We start from the raw sequence: 20,370 nt of genomic DNA, 5'->3' as shown, positions 1-20,370 counted from the left end.
GTCAGATGTTGTCTTTCAGCATCCCTAGAGATGTCGGTCGATCATGACACGGACTGAGGTCTGGGGACCTGGGAGGCCAAGCATGACGAAAGTGGCGGCTGAGCACACGATCATCACCAAACGACGCGCAAAAGAGATCTTTCACGTGTCTAGCAATACTTTTTTTTTTTTTTGGTTCTAATAAAACCTCATGTCATTCCAAGCATGTGTGTCAATTTTTACCTCTCTATCTACATTATTCCGTGGTTTATTAAGTTTTCAAATCGATACTGACTTTTTGATCACCCGGTATATACTGTTACAGTAAGCTACATGTAGACTATACTCTGGACAGCAAAGCTGGAAAATTACAGCTTAACAGTGAATTGTGATATTTTGTGTGTATATGATATATGCGCCAGGTGTTTGAAAGAAAGAAAGAAGATACGAAAGAAAAATACAGTATATAACTAGGAGTACTATCAGAGCAAGTGGAGTTATTCCATGCTTATGTGTTTCATAGTGTGCATCATTTTGCATGTAACCTAATTTACAGCATGTGGAGCTATTCCATGTTTGTGTGTCTATAAATGTGCATCATTCTACACGTAACCTTATTTACTGCGCATTAATTAATATTCTCAGATGGCGATAAAAAATATGAATAATGAAACAATGGAAAATCTGAGATGGAATAGCAATAACAATATGAATTAGACTGCTACTCACTACAGAGAGGAGGTACTTAGTAACAGGCAGGTGCATTTATAAGTAGACTCGCGAACATGGTGGCCAACGGCCTTGCCGCAGCGGTATCACCGGTTCCTGTCAGATCACTGAAGTTATGTGCCGTGGGAGTGGGCTAGTACTTGGATGGGTGACCATTCAGTCTATCAAGCACTGTTGGCAAGTGGATTGCACTCAGCCCTTGTGAGGCAAACTGAGGAGCTACTCGATTGAGAAGTAGCGGCTTCGGCCTCATAAACTGACACACGGCCGGGAGAGTGGTGTGCTGATCACATGTCCCTCCAAATCCACATCCAGTGACGCCTGTGGGCTGAGGATGACACGGTGGCTGGTCGGTACCATTGGGACTTCATGGCCTGTTCAGTAGTAGTTTCAGTGTTTTTTAGTTGTACAGGGTGTCCATAACTAAAGTTATAGGTTTCAAAATGGTGTAGAAAGAGAACCACTGCTCAGAATGACGTCAAATTTGAAGAGCATTTTATTGACACGGGGGGGGGGGGGGGGGGGGGGGGGGGGGGGGGGAGGGGGGGGGGGGGGAAGTGACAGGAAAAAAAAAAAAAAAATTAATGAAAACACAACCATTAGATAGCATGTAAGTTTCAAAATATGCACACCAAAAGAAGCACGTCAGACACATGTTCCTCAGTTTGCATACAAGATGCCCAACATGACTGTCTTCGTAAAGGATCACACACTGCTAGTGTAAAACTGCTTTACAAGAACAGTGACTGTGTGTCAGTAGCCCAGCAGAAGCTCTGGACAATGAAGGGTATGAAAAATGGATTGGTCCAATGTCTGCTAATGACCTGGAAAAAAAGATTACAAAATTCGAAAAGACAGTTTGTTTCGAAGCATAATGTGGCAGAGAGAGAAAAGTAGTCAATTCGACCTATCTTGAAGATATGGCCACAGCACAGCAGGAGGGGCTGAGTAGTAGTGTGCAAACATGCTGTGCATGGGAAATTGCTTGAATAGTGGATGTGTGTCCATGAACAGTGCATAAAATCCTTTGAAACATCCTGAGTTGCTATCCATTCAAAATCACCCATCTTCAGACGTTGCTTCCTACTGACCTTCCAGCAGAAAAACATTCACTCTGGAAATTCTTGCTCGTATAGAAGTGGACAGTGAATCACTATGGAACATTCTGTGAACAGACAAAGACCCATTTCCACCTCCAAGGACATGTCACCATGAAGAATTGCAGAGTATGGGCAATGGAAAATCCACATGCACATCAATCGGTATGACTTCATTCTGCAAAGGCTACTGTGTGGTGTGGTTTGATGGCTGCATTTATCGAAGGGCCACATTTTTTCGAGGACACGAGTCTTGTTATCCGTACCATCATCGGTAAACGCTATGAGTCTTTTGCACACCAACACTTCATCCCCATGGGGGTGGGTGGAATCATTTTTATACAAGACTACACTCCTCCGCACACCGCACGGCCAGTGAAGTGGCTATTGCAGGGGCATTTTGGAAATGCCAGAATTATCAGCTGTCATTTTGCTAATGCCTGGCAGTCCTGATCATCTGATCTTAATCTGTGTGACTTCTGGCTGTGGGGTTATCTGAAAGACATTGTGTTCAGTGCTCCAACCACAAACGGAGCTGAATTAAGGGCATGCATTGCACAACACATTCGCAAAGTGACCCACTGAGACACACTGATTTGTTGTGGTAGATGTGGCAGAAAATGATGGATAGCATACTGAAAAATCTTGTTTCAGTATCATGATAATAAGATACTGTCATTCTGCTTTTTAATGTAGTTTTTGACCCCATGATAATTAAAAAACACTGTCATTTTGTGTTCTATTCAGTTTCTAGCTTCTGGACAATTAAAAACCAATGTCATATCACTTTTCATGCTATTTTTGGCCCCAGAACAATTAGAAACTGAATTTCCCCTCCAATGTGGTACGACCTTGCCATGAAAGATGGGCTTTCCTAACTGACAGTGCCACAACTTTTAACTGCCAAACAACTGATGCAAATTGAACAGTACAGATTGTATAATTTGCATCTCAAACCAAAGCCGCGATTCACCTCTCATTTGTAACTGACACCACTTACATTAAGATGCTTACAGCGCCCCCTATAGGAAAAACGTTTGCCATTTTTTTTCTTTTCATTCCATAAGTTTTCCCACTGTGTCAATAATAAGCTGATCAAAATTGACATCATTCTGAGTAGTGTCTCTCTTTCTACAGAGTTTTGAAATCAGAACTTTAATTATGGACACCCTTTATATTATTTAGCCTATTAGACAAATCCTTCATCGGATGAAGAAACACATACAAGCACTGCAGCACTGCAAGTAGCAATCTCGGCAGGCACAGTAGTGAGGTACAGAAGAGGCATGTTGTGAAAAGGCAGGCGGACACCGGGGAAGGTACGTGGAAAAATGCTTTGCAGCTGCTTGTGGCAGTGTACGGGGATGACGGAGGCTCGCTAGGTGCAGAATTGGCAGAGTTGTGCTGGGGGAGGGGAGACAAAAAGGAGAGGAGAGAAGGGGAAACGAGTACGAAGGTGCGCTGGGAGGATACGAGGCACATGTCAGGCTGGAGTAGGAGCAGGAAAGGGGCTAGTGGATTACAGGGACAGGGACTAGCAAAGGCTGAGGATAGGGGAGGGCTTACGGGAATGAAGGATGGGTCGCAGGGAGAGTTCCCACCTACACAATTCAGGAAGAGACCAGATGGCACAGGTCACAAAGCAGTCTCTGACACACACATCACGTCGCGTGGCAAGCTCGGCCACTGGACGGTCTGGCAGTCTGTCGGCGACAGTTTGGCAGTGGCCATTCGTGCAGATGTGTAGCTTGTCAGTTGTCACACCCCTGTAGAATACCACACAGTGTTGCCGCTAAACTGGCAGACCACGTGGCTGCTTTCACAGACTGTCCTGCCCTCTGATGGTGTAGGAAATGCCCGAGACAGGACTGGAGTAGCTGGCAGCATGAGGATGTATGGGGTAGGTCTTGCATCTAGGTCTAAAATATGAGTCTGGGACAGGTGGTTCGGAACACAGGTGGAATAGGGATGGACAAGAATAACGCACAGGTTGTGTGGGTGGGTGATGGACTACTACTGTGGGAGGGATAAGGTGGATATTTCTTATCAGAGGGCACAGTGATAGTCGAAAGCCTCGTAGAGAATGTGGTTCAGCTACTCCAGTCCTGGGTGAGAACAAGAGGCCACTTGTTTGTGGATGGTCAGAGGGTGTGTGAGGGTAATAGATGACTGGGGAGACAAATCACAGGTGATCTATTTCTGGACAAGGCGGGGAGGGTAATTTTGTTCAGTGAAAGCCTCAGTGAGACCCTCAGCATATTTGCAGAGTGACTGCAAATGCTAGCTGTGTGGGTACTGTTTTTAAAATGAACAACAATAAATGTAAGCTGCAGATATTCATGTAGTACTTTACTAGATTCCAGGCTTTCCCTTCTGTAAGAAATTGAATAGCTTTTTAAAATTTGAGGGCATTTTACATAACATTTTACACAAAAGCAAATAATTAAAATTTTAATAACATTTTTGTAATGAACTGAACAAATAGTATGTCTCCATTTTTGCAAATCGCATTTTGACAGAGTCCTCACTTTGATGTATCCTTACACTCACAATTAACAAAATCTTGAAATGTTAAGTAAATGTGGAAAATGACAACTGATGTTAACAAATCTTACCATATCATCACAATTTCTTATTTATTTATTTATTTATTGGTGCAATAAACCTTATATACATACAATGGATGACAGATGATGGACATATTTTACGTACAATAGCATTAGGCAACTATTCTAGTTTGTCACTCATATAATCTGACAAACTGTAAAAACAAGTCTTTAATAAAAAGGTTCTAGCAGCTTTTTTGAATGTGTTTATATGTTTGGTACTCTTCATAATTTCTGGCAGCTTACTGTAGATTGTTACACCACAGTGATGAGCACTCTCTTGAGATAGATTTGTGGTGGAATAATTTATGTGGATATTTTTCCTTAACCTAGTATGTTGCTCTTGCACAACAGTGTTTTGGATAAACAGATTCTCTTTCTTCTTCTTCTTTTTTTTTTTTTTTTTTTTTTTTTTTTTATGTTCCTATAGAGCCATTGTCAAACTTTATCTTTGATGACACCTGCAACAGTGATAAGATCTTTACTTCTTTTTGCTTCCATAAGCAGACTGGCATCATCTGCAAACAGAACTGCTTTTGCATTCTTTATACACGAGGGGAGACTATTAATACGTGATGGCAGATCAGTAACGTGTACTAGAGAAAGAAATAGTCCTAAGACAGAACCCTGCGGTACCTCATGTGACACTGGGGAGTAGTACTGAAAGGTAGTTCCATGTAGTGTTAGTGTGTCTGTGTTTGACTTCTGTAACCTGAGATTGATTACTTTTATCAGCCACAAATCTGGCACTTCTTGCACATCATAACAATCAAGTTTATTTAAGGGGAGTGGTCTGTGAATACCAAGGGAAACCTTGAAAAAATTGTCAGTTTTCTAAATAGTGTAACTCAAAGAATAAGATTTGTAAGCCAATATAATGCTTATCATCTTTTAAGACATCTTTTGGGAGCATTTTTATGTATGAACCACAGCTTTAGCTCTCACACTTTTTTTAATTTTATTTTTGTTGTAAGTGAAATAAATCATGCTAATTATTTATGCACATCATAGGTACACATTACTCAAAATACAAACAAAGAAGGAGGTTTATGTTTTTCCTTTATATTCTTTACACTATTATCTTTAAAGCAGAATATTGAAGAGATGGTGTTGTCATAAACTGTGGTACAAAAAAGTTTTAAGTAGGATTATCAAAAATTTTGGAAATGAATTCAGCATTTTTATTCAAAAAAGCATTTTATTTTCCAAGTTAAGACACAAGAGTAGTCTACTTTTTGATTAAGCATGTTTTAAGACAGTATTTCAAAATTCCAGGCCTCTGTTTCTAATAGTTTTTAAAGACAAAGTGTACCAGAACATAATTATAATTTAACTTTTGGGAAATTCAAGTTAAAGTTAAAACTTGCTTTTTCTGTTAAACCTGCATAGCACTAATACAGCCCAGGTCCATATTCATCTTGTTTCATCTCTTGTTCTTCCTCTCTTCTCTTTTTCTCACTACTTATTCTTGCTTCTTTGGTGGCTTCCATCACTGATTTTTTTGTTCAGAAAGTCTCCTTCGGTATATGTAGATTACAGCTCTATGCATATTTAGTCTACCAGGCACTCCCATCAGTTCCATAACATTAAGCTTTGACGCCGCGCCATCACTGAAACATAGAACAGCATTTACCACACCTATTTTCAAAGTATTTAGTCCTACTAGAAGAGCTTTTGGTATCCGTTCCCAAACACAATTGTTGAAACAGCAGCAAACTATGACTAAACTCTCTGTATGAACGAAAGATAAGCAACTGTAAAGCTTTCACAGGTTAGCCAACCTAAATAACTAAAAAGTCATAAAAACGAAACAAATGAGAACAAAACTTTTTTAATAGAGCTGACAGTGTGTTGTGGGGACCTTGTGGTGCATGTAGCCACTCTGAAATTGTCTATTTTGGTACTTTCTGTGGTCCTTTTTCTTGTTCAGGAACTTACAGAGAATTTTTTAAGACAAAAATCAATTTTTGAGAGACTTTGGAGTGATTTTCACTTGCATTTAAGATGTGGTTGACAAGATAAAAGGCAGTAGTCTCAGTGGATTGTTGTGCTCTGAAATCATGCTGACAATATATAATTCCAACTGAAAAATTTTGTAACCTGAGCAAGAAAGAGTTAACTTATAATCTTTGAAAAGCCAAATAGCAGTGCTACAGGTCTATAATGTGACGTTTTTTTCAAGCAACTCTCTTATGAAGAGGAATGACTTTAGATGATTTTAGCAGATGAGGAAAAAATGCCCTCCGACAGTCAAGAATTGCAAATGGTTAATAATGGTGTGAGAATAAAGTTTGTCAACAGTTTTCTTATTATCACCAGGGATCTCATCAATTTCTGTTGAACTGCTATTTTTTAAGGAGCTTATAATTTTTCCTAGCTCACTTTGACTAGCAGGACTGAGGGACATGTATTTTTTTTGTCAATATTGAGTTTTGCAAGTACCTGGGATCCTTCAAAACTAATTTACCAACTTTTTCGATCATTAAATCATTTGTGATTGCAGCAAAGAACGGATTGGAACAGACCTGCAACTAAGACTGTTGTTATAGGATAGAGTAATATCCTTGTGAGTTTCCTTCTTCCCAGGAAGTTTCTGCACAGCTGTCCACAATAGCTTAGTCTTGTTTATAGAGTCCCTGATATATTGGTTATTTTCTCTTAATTTAGGTTCTTTTACGACTTAGTCCAGAAATAATTTTATTTTTTGACATTCCTTGGAAAGGATTGTTTTTAAAACTTTAAAAAAGTTCTCTTCCTGTTGCAGGAGACTGATTCCTGCTGCAACCCCGTTGTTTGGTTTGTTTGTGTTTTAGCACTCTAATTTCTTTTTGAGGAAGGCTTTTTGAAAATACTCAGTTTTATTATGAAATGGGAGTACTTGTCATCTGTATTAGATTTACAAAGATCATTAGCCCTTGATTGATTTGATAGCAACTGCAGAAAATATTCTATATTTCCTTTGCTGAAGATCCTCTTATATACAATAGCTTCATCCACAGATGAAAGGCAGCTGATGGGCACAGTAAGTACCTGTGCCCAATGATCACTACATCCTGTGCCGAGTCTGAGCTGAGTACCTATTTACACTTATTGAACATGCAAACAAAGTTGACACTCGGCACACTGGCTGATGGGAGCGACTGAAAATGGGAAATGCCTTTGCAGTCACTCCCATCAGCCACCACGTCGAAAGTCAACTTTGTTTTCATGTACAATACACAGACTCTGTCAGACCATTCACAAAGTAAGACATTATTTTTTTATATGTCTTCTGTAGACATCTGTGGTTGATGATATGATTTGTCCCCCCTCAGCACAATCACAATTATCTTCAGTGGTGACCACTTTCAACCTTTTCAAATGACCATGTTCAAGCCCAGTTGCTGTGCAGGAGGACCAAATGTTGTCTTCTATAGACATAACTGTTATTGTGTTGGAGAATAAAATAAATAAAAAATTAACTGAAACAATTTTTGATGTCTAGCATAGGCTGTAATGTAAAATTTCATGGCTGGGAATATTCCAGCCAGTATGCCATGGTCAGATGAATTTCTTGAGGCTTGCTGAGAGCCACTGTGTGCGTCAGACCCTTGAAAAAACTACAACTGCCATTCAAGATGTCCTCCACAGATGGGGATGAAATGTTGGGTTTCAACAAGATATTGATCCGACCACACCATAAGAGCCCAGAATATTTTATTAAGTCTACCATAGGATGTTAAAGATTTTTTGTACAGGCAGACTTTAATCCATTACTGGCCAGTTTTGGCCTTTGACTGTCTTCAAATGCCTGCAATACCAATCAACAGTTAGCTAATACTGGATAACACATTTTATGTACTCCAATGAAAACCAGTTTTATAACAAACTTTTGTGTTTATTAACAATGCTCAGTTTCGATGTTGCAGATAATTTCATAATACTGTTGCCTGCTACAAAATGTCCTTGTATATCACAATCCTTTTCACAAACACAAACTGACAGATGAAAATTATGCTATACCATGAAGTTTCGGGATTGCAATCAGATGATGTTTACTTCTTACCACAATATTTTAGCTGTTAATCATTCAGCCAACATCAGGCGAGTGTTTGGACTGGAAATTGCTAGTTCACATTGTTATGTCCTCCTTTGCATGCTGTGTGGTTCTTTAGTGGATACAGGAGCGAGGAACAGAGGCTGTTCATGAAGAAAAAATTCATACATTAATTTATTCTACATCTAATAGCAAATAGTAAAAATAATACATAATTTTGTTGCTAGAGTGACAGCATCAGTTGCTAACAGCAAAATGGTTCAAATGGCTCTGAGCACTATGGGACTAAACATCTGTGGTCATCAGTCCCCTACAACTTAGAACTACTTAAACCTAACTAACCTAAGGACATCACACACATCCATGCCCGAGGCAGGATTCGAACCTGCGACCGTAGCAGTTGCGCGGTGCTAACAGCAGCTTTGAATGTAGAAATATATACAGACAGAAAAGGTTGATAAATCCATCACTTTTCAATACAACGTCTATTCAGAAGATGTTGAGCCCCGGCCGCTACTAAAGTCTGTGCATGTTACTCAGCTGACAAACACATAAAATGGGCAAAATGCATGAATGTTGTACATCCACCACTGGAGCTCCTGAGAGGGGATGCTTGCATCTCACTGGCAGTGGTGTAATCATTCGTAGCAACACCCTTGTGTTGTGGTGGAGGCTGTAAGAAAAAAATGCAATGGCATAACTGGCAGCGCACATATTTGATAGGGTGACCTACTGGATATAAGTCGATACCGCACACTGCACTTTACACCAAAAATTGGCTCAGAGATACATGCGCAAAGGCAGCTGCTGTACGAGTGACCTCTGTCGAGTTTCGTGCTCTTTTTGAATACTGCTCCATCTATGGCGCACAGGCACATATGTAATGGTGATATTACATGTGTGATCTCTGTCCCAATGTGGGCTAAAAGAAATAAAATTCAGATGTCAAATTAATAAAGTTAACTGTCATTAGATATGTCATTAATCATAAAATGTTTTCTTGGTGAAGAAATTTACAAAAGAACACCTGTTCCCACACCATCCAGTTGAAAGCTGCCATCACAGTTAATCATATCTTTTATGTGATTGCAGTCTTTCTTGGTGTATTCCAATGATGAATTCTTCTCAGGTTATCAGCTGAGTGGTGATATTGTCTTGTCACAATGTTTCAACGAGTTTCGTACCCATCTGGCAAAGATGATGGGTACGAAACTCATTTAAATGTTGCAACAAGATGAAGCCACCTATCAGCTGATAACCTGCGAATTCATCAATTGGATCTTTAGTCAAACATACTTTCATGACTCCATAATAACTGAATCCCAGCAAGGTCCTGTCAAAACCAAAATTTCTGTGTGAGGTGGATGTGATGCAACCTGTACTGTGCTCCAGGACAATTTATTGTCATTGCACACACACTGCCCATTTGGGGACACATGTTCAGAGGACCTTTTTCTTTCAGTGAACACTTATTTACTAATATTACTTTTAAACACCCATGGAACAGTTTCCCACCTCAAGTTCTCAAAGTATGTGGCAGCATGTTGAACCATATTTGCCCATTTATATGAGGACTATTCTCAGTCACTAATAGTTTTCACCTCTGCTTGACGTAGTTACCCTCATTTTTGGTGTCTAGTTAGCCTCATTTTTGGTGTCATAATTATTTGTATCACTGTGCTTGCTTACTTTGTTTCTACTATTCACACAAAATGTGAAACATTTATACAAATACAAGGAATACATTGTTAAATATTTGCATCGGACAAAGGATTCACAAGACGACTCTACTCAATGCATTACCCTAACTGCTTGTTCCTGTAATATCAATACTCTATTCAGTTGTAGATCTGCCGCTTAGGCCCAAAGCTCGATACCATAATAAAGAAATGGATAAATTATTCTGTAGTACATGATTTTTAAGTTCTGCCTTGGAGCAAATTTTGACAACTGGCTTACCAGATACAAGTAATACAGCTAAAGCCACAGTGTAACTGTAAATTCCTAGTAACTGAAACTCTGACTGCTTTTCCTCAATCGCCTCTCTGAAACTGTAATCATTCAAAGTACTTTCTTTCACTGTGAGTCACATATGCAGCAAAATAACAATTCTCTTTATGTAAATAGGAGTGACTAATTTTACAACTTACCTGACTAAGAATAGAATGAATATGAAGAATTCCCCACATGCCAACATTGCTATTAGATTAGATTAGAGATTAGGTTAGTACTTGTTCCATAGGTCATGAATACGACACTTTGTAATGATGTCGAATGGGTCAGGTTAATAAAAGATGTCTATACAAGATATATTACATGACCCTCAATTTTTTGTTGGGGGTTGGGAAATTACCCACTTACTATATCCAAAATTTCCTCTAATGAGTAGAAGGAGTTGCCATTAAGAAATTCTTTTAATTTCCTTTTAAATGCTATATGGATATCTGTCAGACTTTTGATGCTATTAGGTAAGTGACCAAAGACTTTTGTGGCAGCATAATTTACCCCCTTCTGAGCCAAAGTTAGATTTAACCTTGAGTAGTGAAGATCATCCTTTCTCCCAGTGTTGTAGGCATGTACACTGCTATTACTTTGGAATTCGTTTGGATTGTTAATAACAAATTTTATAAGTGAATATATATATATTGTCAGGCTACAGTGAAGATTTCTAGCTCTTTAAATAAGCGTCTGCAGGATGATCTTGGATGAGGTCCAGCAATTATTCTGATTACACGCTTTTGTGCAATGAACACTCTTACTCAATGATGAGTTACCCCAGAATATGATGCCATACGAAAGCAGAGAATGAAAATAGGTGTGGTAAGCTAATTTACTCAGATGTATATTGCCAAAATTTGCAATGACCCTAATAGCATTAAGTAGCTGAACTCAAACGTTTCAGCAGATCCTCAGTGTGTTTTTTTTCCAGTTGAACCTCTCACAATGCATGCACCTAAAAATTTTGAATATTCTACCTTAGCTACCGATTTCTGATCGAAGTCTATATTTATTAATAGTGTCATTCCATTTACTGCGTGGAACTGTATATACTGTGTTTTGTCAAAGTTTAATGAGAGCCCATTTGCAGAGAACCACTTAATGATTTTCTGAAAAACATCGTTTACAATTTCACCAGTTAATTCTTGTCTGTTGGGTGCGATAATTATACTTGTATCATCGGCATGTCACTTATCAGCATTATCACTTGATATAACTATAAGGCCCCGACAAAATAAAATAAAATAGAATACCTTATGGACAGATTGCCACAGTTTGATAGGGTTTTTGGAGTTTGCAGTTAAAAAAACATGCTACAACATATTTCCAGTATACCATCAAATCTCATACCACAAAAACTAGTACATGTCTAGGAAATTGCAGCTCTGGGGAAGTACTGAATTCTTTATTTAGAAGATCTACATTTCTCTTCAAACCCTTTTAAATATTCCACAAATGGCCTGCTTGCCATTTCACCTCGTGAAAGTCTGCACAGGCTTCTAGCACATCTTCATAGGGAAGTTTCACACATAACAACTCTATAAAGCCATACTGAATGCCCCAGTGCAAACTTGAAGAAATCAGTGTTCTTCTTTGGTGTTTTTGTGGATAACAGAAGGTAATCTTTACTTCTCAACAAATTGTAGCCTTTTGGAGGAAAAGTGTTTATTTCCCATTATGCCATACTAGATGAGTTTTCCTGGTTTCCTCAAGAAGCTAAGGCAAATGGTAGGTTGGTTCCTTTGATCAGGGCATGGCCGGCCACCTTTTGACTCTGCCTTCACCTAATCCTAAACAGCTTTGTTAATTTTTATATATGTTTATATTATTTCTGTATCATATCCAGCATGTCAAATACTGTTGTGCTGAATGGTCTATGGACAAATAAACATATAAATAAATAAATAAATAAATACAACAAGTACTGCCAACAGCACATTTCACCTTTAGGACAAATCTTATAGTTTCATTTGACCATTTGTGGGAATTTGATGCAGAGACTTTCCGTTAACATTAGATGTGGATGAAGAAACAATTTTAGCTTCCTCTCACAGGTAGTGTTCTCATCTGCCTTCCTCCTTATCTACGCGAAGAAATAAGAATGCTTTATGTCACATTTTATGCTATATTTACTATAACACAGATCTGACCTGTGAATTTTCTGAATAACAATTAAGTGACATTCTGTGAATACTTACTTCTACTTTAAGTTTTTTGTAACCGCAAGTTTACAATAACATCTTCAGTTCTATTGAATGTCTTATTTTGCATTTAGTATGTTTCATCAGTAGCACTCCAGTGGCTGTAAAAATGTAGCAAAAGGACCTTATTATTTAATAAATTGAAACATTCAAATGGAAGTTACATCTGAAGCATTTTTCAGTAACCATTTTAATAACATTTCATAGCCAATAAAATATCTGTGTATCAGTTCACCTCAAAATCAAAGTAACATGACAGTTCAATAACTGAGTTGCACACAGCTATAAAACTAATGTTGTAGTTTGTATACTTTTGCAACAAAATTGCACTGACAGATCTAAGGCTTACATCATAGTAAAGGCCTACTTGTTGAAATGATAAACTTGTAGTCTTTTGAATATAACAAATGTTTTATTGCCAACATTACTCAGAGACAAATTCTTAATACCCATGTTGTTGACAGAATGCTTGTAAAGACAGTTGTGATAATCAAGAGTTTGTAACTGATACATCATCTAAACAGGAACCATGTTCACAAATTACAATATAGCTAGTCCACATGAGGTTGCAAAAAACGAAGCAGATAACTGCTTAGCAGAAGTAAAGAAATTTTTCTAGGAGTAACAAACACCACAATACAATCGTTGCAACAATACCACATAGTGAGACCTTAACTTTTCCCGGCGAATCGAATGTTCAAATAACTTACGAGTTTGCTGCCGGGTGACATCATCGAACACCGCTGATATTTCGACAGGAGCACACCCTGCCATTCTCAAGGCACAAATGCAAGGAAGAAAAAATGTGCAAGCAAATTTAATACCTTGGTTCACAGACGAGAAACAAGGAAGACAACCAAAGATAACCAACATCAGAAATATCGATAGTTACTATTAATCAACAGGTGAGATAGCACTAATTCTGTCCCTCTGTTTTTTGATGAGAGACAGCCAGATTCCAAGCAGCATTTACACAAAATCCACCATCTCTGCTGTTAATAAGGTTGCTTGATAGTCTGATTTCAACAGCTTCCTTAATAACACTATCCCAATAGCTGGACGTGCAAGCCAGAATCTCCGTGTTGTATTCCATAGGATGACCGGTATCAAGGAAACAGCGGATTTGCTCGGCCGTTGTAAGCCTGTGTGACGCTTATGTTCAATACACCGGTCATCCACAGTCCTGATTGTCTGACCAATATATGACATGCCACAACTGCAAGGAATACAATAGACCCCAGCCTTACACAAACCAAGATCATCTTTTACGGACGCCAACAGGGCCTTAATCTTAGAAGGTGGTCGAAAACACATTTCACATCATACTTCCGCAAAAATAGGGCCAACAGGATTGGATTTTTCACTCCGCAGCGGAGTGCCAGGAAGTTTCATATCAGCACACACTCCACTGCAGAGTGAAAATCTCATTCTGGAAACATCCCCCAGGCTGTGGCTAAGCCATGTCTCCGCAATATCCTTTCTTTCAGGAGTGCAGTTCTGCAAGGTTCGCAGGAGAGCTTCTGTAAAGTTTGGAAGGTAGGAGACGAGGTACTGGCAGAAGTAAAGCTGTGAGGACGGGGCGTGAGTCATGCTTGGGTAGCTCAGTTGGTAGAGCACTTGCCCGTGAAAGGCAAAGGTCCCAAGTTCAAGTCTCGGTCCGGCACACAGTTTTAATCTGCCAGGAAGTTTCAGATATGTTTTTTGTTAGGAAAATGTAGCTTTCTTGATATAGGCAAATTGGAAAGATGCCAGCATACCAGGCATGGAATGCATCTGAATTATGAAGGAAAGAACTTTATTTGTAAGATGATAAATGAAATCATTGCAAGCAGAGAGAACGCAAACAGTGTAATTCCATCTACAGGACTGACATCAACACTGGCAGAAACAGTACAAGAAGCAGCTAAAGAATCTAATAAATCAAACAGGACACCTCCTTCACTTACCCCCTCCTATGCGGAAGTGGTTTCTGTGCAGAAATATGATGAAGAGGCATCATCAAGGGGGGCAATGGAAAGAATACCATAAAACAAACCAGGTAGGACGGCAAAAGCAAAGTTTCCTACAATTACTGCAGCAACAGCAATGACTCCAACAGCTCCATCATCGAGAAACGGAACAACAACAGCACTGGCACCCAGAGCATCAGCCACAATAAAGTAAGGCCGAGGCGGCTTACCACAGAGGAGGAGGATTTTTTCTATCCCCCCTAAAAAAAGATCAGACTTAACAACTTCAGTTGAAGTTCTGACATACAGCAGTGCTATAAATAAATCCAAACATTCAGATGTAATTGACAAAACATGCCAGAATTTTATCATGGAAATGCACTGATTGGTGTGAAACGTCTACAGAGACGTCTACAGACGTTAAAGTAACCTCTGGCGTGCCACAGGGGAGTGTTGTGGGACCACTGCTTTTCACAATATATATAAATGACCTAGTAGATAGTGCCGGAAGTTCCATGCGGCTTTTCGCGGATGATGCTGTAGTATACAGAGAAGTTGCAGCATTAGAAAATTGTAGCGAAATGCAGGAAGATCTGCAGCGGATAGGCACTTGGTGCAGGGAGTGGCAACTGACCCTTAACATAGACAAATGTAATGTACTGCGAATACATAGAAAGAAGGATCCTTTATTGTATGATTATATGATAGCGGAACAAACACTGGTAGCAGTTACTTCTGTAAAATATCTGGGAGTATGCGTGCAGAACGATTTGAAGTGGAATGATCATATAAAATTAATTGTTGGTAAGGCGGATACCATGTTGAGATTCATTGGGAGAGTGCTTAGAAAATGTAGTCCATCAACAAAGGAGGTGGCTTACAAAACACTCGTTCGACCTATACTTGAGTATTGCTCATCAGTGTGGGATCCGTACCAGATCGGGTTGTCAGAGGAGATAGAGAAGATCCAAAGAAGAGCGGCGCATTTCGTCACAGGGTTATTTGGTAACCGTGATAGCGTTACGGAGATGTTTAGCAAACTCAAGTGGCAGACTCTGCAAGAGAGGCGTTCTGCATCGCGGTGTAGCTTGCTCGCCAGGTTTAGAGAGGGTGCGTTGCTGGATGAGGTATCGAATATATTGCTTCCCCCTACTTATACCTCCCGAGATCACGAATGTAAAATTAGAGAGATTAGAGCGTGCACGGAGGCTTTCAGACAGTCGTTCTTCCCGCGAACCATACGCGACTGGAACAGGAAAGGGAGGTAATGACAGTGGCACGTAAAGTGCCCTCCCCCACACACCGTTGGGTGGCTTGCGGAGTATAAATGTAGATGTAGAAACATGACTCTACCCCAAAAATCTATTTTTCATAATGTACAGGGATTCAAGAGTAAGTTGTATGAGCTAGAACTTTTAACGAGTATCAACAGTGAGGTGTCAGATGCCCAAATATTGTGTATTACTGAATACTACAAGAAGTTGCTTGAAATAGACCCAGTTGTGGTACCACAATTCAAACTAGTGCATCACTTCTCAAGTAAAGTCTTCAGAGCTGGAGGAAGCTGCATATTTGTAAAAAAACAGTGTTGCAGCTTCACACCTGGGTATAGAAAAAGATGTAGAATTGTCAGGTGTTGAAAATCAAAGATATCAGTGTGATGTAATATCAGTTTGTAGATCTCCTTAAGGCAGCTTGTGCTCCTTTTATAGAAATTTGACATCAGTATTAGAAAAAGTGGTAAAAAAGAAACTGTCAAGGGTCTAATCTGTGGTGATTTTAATATTAATTTCCTTACAGAAGGTGATGATCACAGTAATTTTAAACATTTCATGAACTGTTACAACCTTGTTATGAAGTGCAGATCCCCAACCAGGGTAACAAACCAAAGTGTACGTGCTCTTGACAAAGTAGTCAGCAACACAGATAGTTTGTTAGATTTGTAAATCCAGGATGTTCTGACCTTTATGGACTGATCATACAACCAGTCGTTCTGGGAAGCGAACCTAAACCCAACAAAATGATACTACAAAGCAGAAATTTTTTGTACCATACAGAGAGAGAACACAGAGATTGTATACCACTCTCAAACAGAAGATGAAAAATTTGAAACCTTTTTAAACATTTTCTGTTACTATTTCAATTGTCATTTCCCTTCAAAAACAAAAACATATTTGTAACAACAAAGTATCCTCCAACTGGATTACAACACAGGTGTTATAACCTCAGCAATAGCGAAGAGAGAGCTTTTCTCCTTCAGAAAAGACGGTACTTGGCAAAAGTGAACAATTTAAGTAGTACTTCACTGCATACAAAAGAATATTTAGAAATGCGGCGAATGTTAAAAAAAAACACCTACACAATGACACCTTTCGGGTCTAGTGCAGCAGGGGATACAACCCGTCGGCTTTGGACACGGACGTCACAAGCCGCCAGAGAGCAGTTTACCATTTTTGCTTTTGCTGTTATGTTTCAGTTTCGTTTTTTTACTGATTGCTTAATAAAGTGGATCTGTTTATTCCATCTCGTGAGATTTTTTTTTAAAAAGCCAAAAAACACTTATCAGCCACTGAAGGGAGCTACAACACTAAGAAGAATCGCTTCTCGATTGGCCACTTGTGACGTCATTGTCCAAAGCCGATGGGTTGTATCCCCTGCTGCACTAGTCCCCACCTTTCTGAAGTCTTCATATAAAAAAAGCAAATCCATGCGGCAAATAATTCACACAAGGATGGGTAGGAATAGGAACAGTGTTCATAACTTTAAACTTAAAGCAAATGCAACAATGATAAGAGACCAAGACGAAGTAGATCAGGAATTTAACTAATACTATATTGAAACTGTAGAGGTAGTAACAGAATATCTAAAAAGTAATTGCTCCTCTCAAATAGTCCTTAGTACCTTTGACCACACAATGTTTTTATCACCAACATTGGGACCAGAGAGAGAAATGATAATTCAGCAAAATAGTAAAATAAAGCAGGAGAAGACATGATCTCTTGCTTCCTTCTCCACCACTGCAGCAATCTTATTAGTAAGCCACTGTCTCATGTAATAAATGCTTCATTTTCAGATGCAGTATTACCAAGAAAACTTAAAACAGCAAACGTCATACCCATACATAAAGAGGGATATAAAGAAGATCCTAGCTACTACTGTTCAGTTGCAGTGCTGTGTATATTCAGCAAAATATTTGAATTGCAATGGTTGCCAGACTAAAATTATTTATTAGAAAAAGCAACAGGCTTTTCTCTGCTCAGCATGATTTCCAAGAAAATAAAACCACTACTGATGCCATATATGAATTTCTTGATGCTACTCTACATCTTGCTGACAAGAAATGCCCAGCTATAGTTGTCTTTCATGACCTCACAAAGGCTTTTAACATGGTAAATCACAATATACTTTTTCATAAGATGGATTCTTATGGGATAAGGGGAACTACTCATGGCTGGGTCAGAAGCTATGTGAAAGACCGAGCACAGTACGCTGCTACACATAAATTCATTCAACTAGTAATCCTCAATGGGGTGCACTCATCTACACAGTGCCACAGTACTCTGTTCTAAGTCCTTTGTTATTTCTACTTTATATAAACGACCTCCTTTCCACCCCATCCACTAGTGAGGCATTTCTCTTCGCTGATGATACTAATTCCCTTATATCAAATACAGATGAATATCTTCAGTCAGCAGTTAATAGAAATACAAACCAACTAGACTTGTGGTTTGCATAAAATAGACTACTCCTAAATCCAAAAAAGACAGAATGTCTGTCTGCAGCATTCAGAACAAAGCTCCCCAAGTTCCAACAGTAACACTAAGTGGCAGCAATCTAGAATTTGTCAGTGAAACAAAATTCTTTGAGACTGACATCACTGATACATTCACATGGAAAAGCCACATTAATATGATTAGTTTCAGGCTAAACAGTTTGTTTTATGCTCCACTCAGTGAGGGACGAACAAACTGCCAACACATCGACATGTGTGTATTGTGCTCTTTTCCATTCCGTACTATGCTATGGAATTATTGTTTGGGGTCATAGTATCAAAACAAGGAAATTATTTATAACTGAAAAAACAGCACAAAGCAATCAGAATAATTCTGTACAAAAAGTGAAGAGAAACATGCAAAACACTGTTTAAAAAATGAAATGTAAGCCTACCGCCTCCCCCGAGCCAATGTATATTTGAACTTGCTCTGTTTTATTGAATACAACATCAACAGATTGCATAGGAATCTGGACAGACACCATCATGACACAAGGTCAAAAAACAAAAATGCTTAAAAACTAGTTCCTCATTTACTGAACTGTAGCCTATAGCAATAGTGTTAAGTGTATAGGAACCAAACTCCACAACCATCTCTCGAAAGAAGTTGAAAGTATTCAAAAATCAACAAAATTAAAAAAAAAAAATTTAAGAGCACCCCTAACACAGCACTCCTTCTACAGCATACAATTCTTTCTTGAACGTGATCTATCAAAAATTATATATTTTTATTACGTTTCAGAATCAGACTGTTTCATTAAAAATAACATATTGTCCAGTAAAGATCTTTTGCTGTATTGATTATGACCAGCATTATTATTTGAACTTATTCTGGTATTATTATGAATAAATATGCAATATACCTTCAGCCAGGTGAACACTATTGGAAAAAGTGCTATGTCTATGTATGTTCACATATAGGCCTAAATAGCTTTGTCTTGTCCCTTATCATATTGAATGATTGAGTGGATCAATAAATATACAAATACTTAGCGTTCAGAATTTCAATCTAAGCTCGCTTCGCTAGTCATTAATGTGGTACTTATCCTGTCAAAAACTAACCATGCCTTACGCTACTGGTGTGACTAATAAAAGATCGCAGCAGTTAATAGTTTACACACATCATACATCCGAATGGTCACCGTATTTTTCTATCCTGAACATAAAAACAAAAAAATATAAATAAATAGCTCACCTTCGTTACTGCCTGCTTCGGTCCTTACTATTTGGTTATTTCCCATTAGAAGTGCGCGTATTTGGAACGTTGACTTTCGAAGAAATTGCACTACATTTTATAACAGCTTCCTTCCATCAGCTTTATTCATCTCGTATTGTGAACAGTCAAAGTGAAGCTTCAACAAATCATATGAAGCTATATCGTACAGAAAAATACGGGTATTGTAGCTGTAATTACGAGTACATTACCCGATTAATTACTTACCCCAAACACTTGAAATGTACAGCTGGTAACCAGCTGTCATTCCCACAGTTTTGTGAACCTGTTGCCCTCCCAATCTACGGTAGAAACAGCCTGCTCTCTCTCTCTCCCCGAATTGCTAATACAATCCGGTGCACCAACGCACCTCATTTCAAAGTTTTCGACGCCAGAAATTCACTCTCACCGGCCCTAAATATAAACAAACACTACCTCTTGCAACAAGACCCAAAATAAATACTCAGTACTGTCGTAAAATATCATGATCACGCCGGCGTGGCCTCACCCTGTCACCCATCATTGATTTTCAAATGCATGAGGTGATGCTGGCTGAAGCCCTGGGAGAAGTAGAGAGCGTTCTATACAGTCTCTCTAGTGAGGAGATACAGCTGCCATCTGTCGGTGCACGAGTGTGCTAATTGTATGGTCCGCCGTATGGGAGCACCAACCACGAGAAGTTGATTTTATTTCCAATTACAAGTTTAGCACGAAAAATTTGGAAGTAACAACTATTTCCATAGGTACACCAACTAATAATTTTTAATTTGCCAAAAAAAAACTGCATATG

At 38.9% G+C, this 20,370-nt stretch overlaps 1 long non-coding RNA gene across 1 annotated transcript; it reads right to left on the bottom strand.

The window, feature by feature from the left end:
• Positions 1 to 5,612: 5,612 nt before the first annotated feature.
• Positions 5,613 to 20,084, bottom strand: LOC126425167 (uncharacterized). The gene is made up of 5 exons (XR_007576269.1): positions 19,809 to 20,084; positions 19,563 to 19,719; positions 12,644 to 12,747; positions 8,457 to 8,590; positions 5,613 to 6,021 (listed from the first exon to the last, which is right to left on the bottom strand). It is a non-coding gene; the product is annotated as an uncharacterized LOC126425167 (long non-coding RNA).
• Positions 20,085 to 20,370: the final 286 nt, after the last annotated feature.

This window comes from Schistocerca serialis, chromosome 10, assembly GCF_023864345.2.
Source record: "Schistocerca serialis cubense isolate TAMUIC-IGC-003099 chromosome 10, iqSchSeri2.2, whole genome shotgun sequence".
Classification (NCBI taxonomy): Eukaryota; Metazoa; Arthropoda; class Insecta; order Orthoptera; family Acrididae; genus Schistocerca; species Schistocerca serialis.
This window is presented reverse-complemented; position numbering and strand designations above follow the sequence as displayed.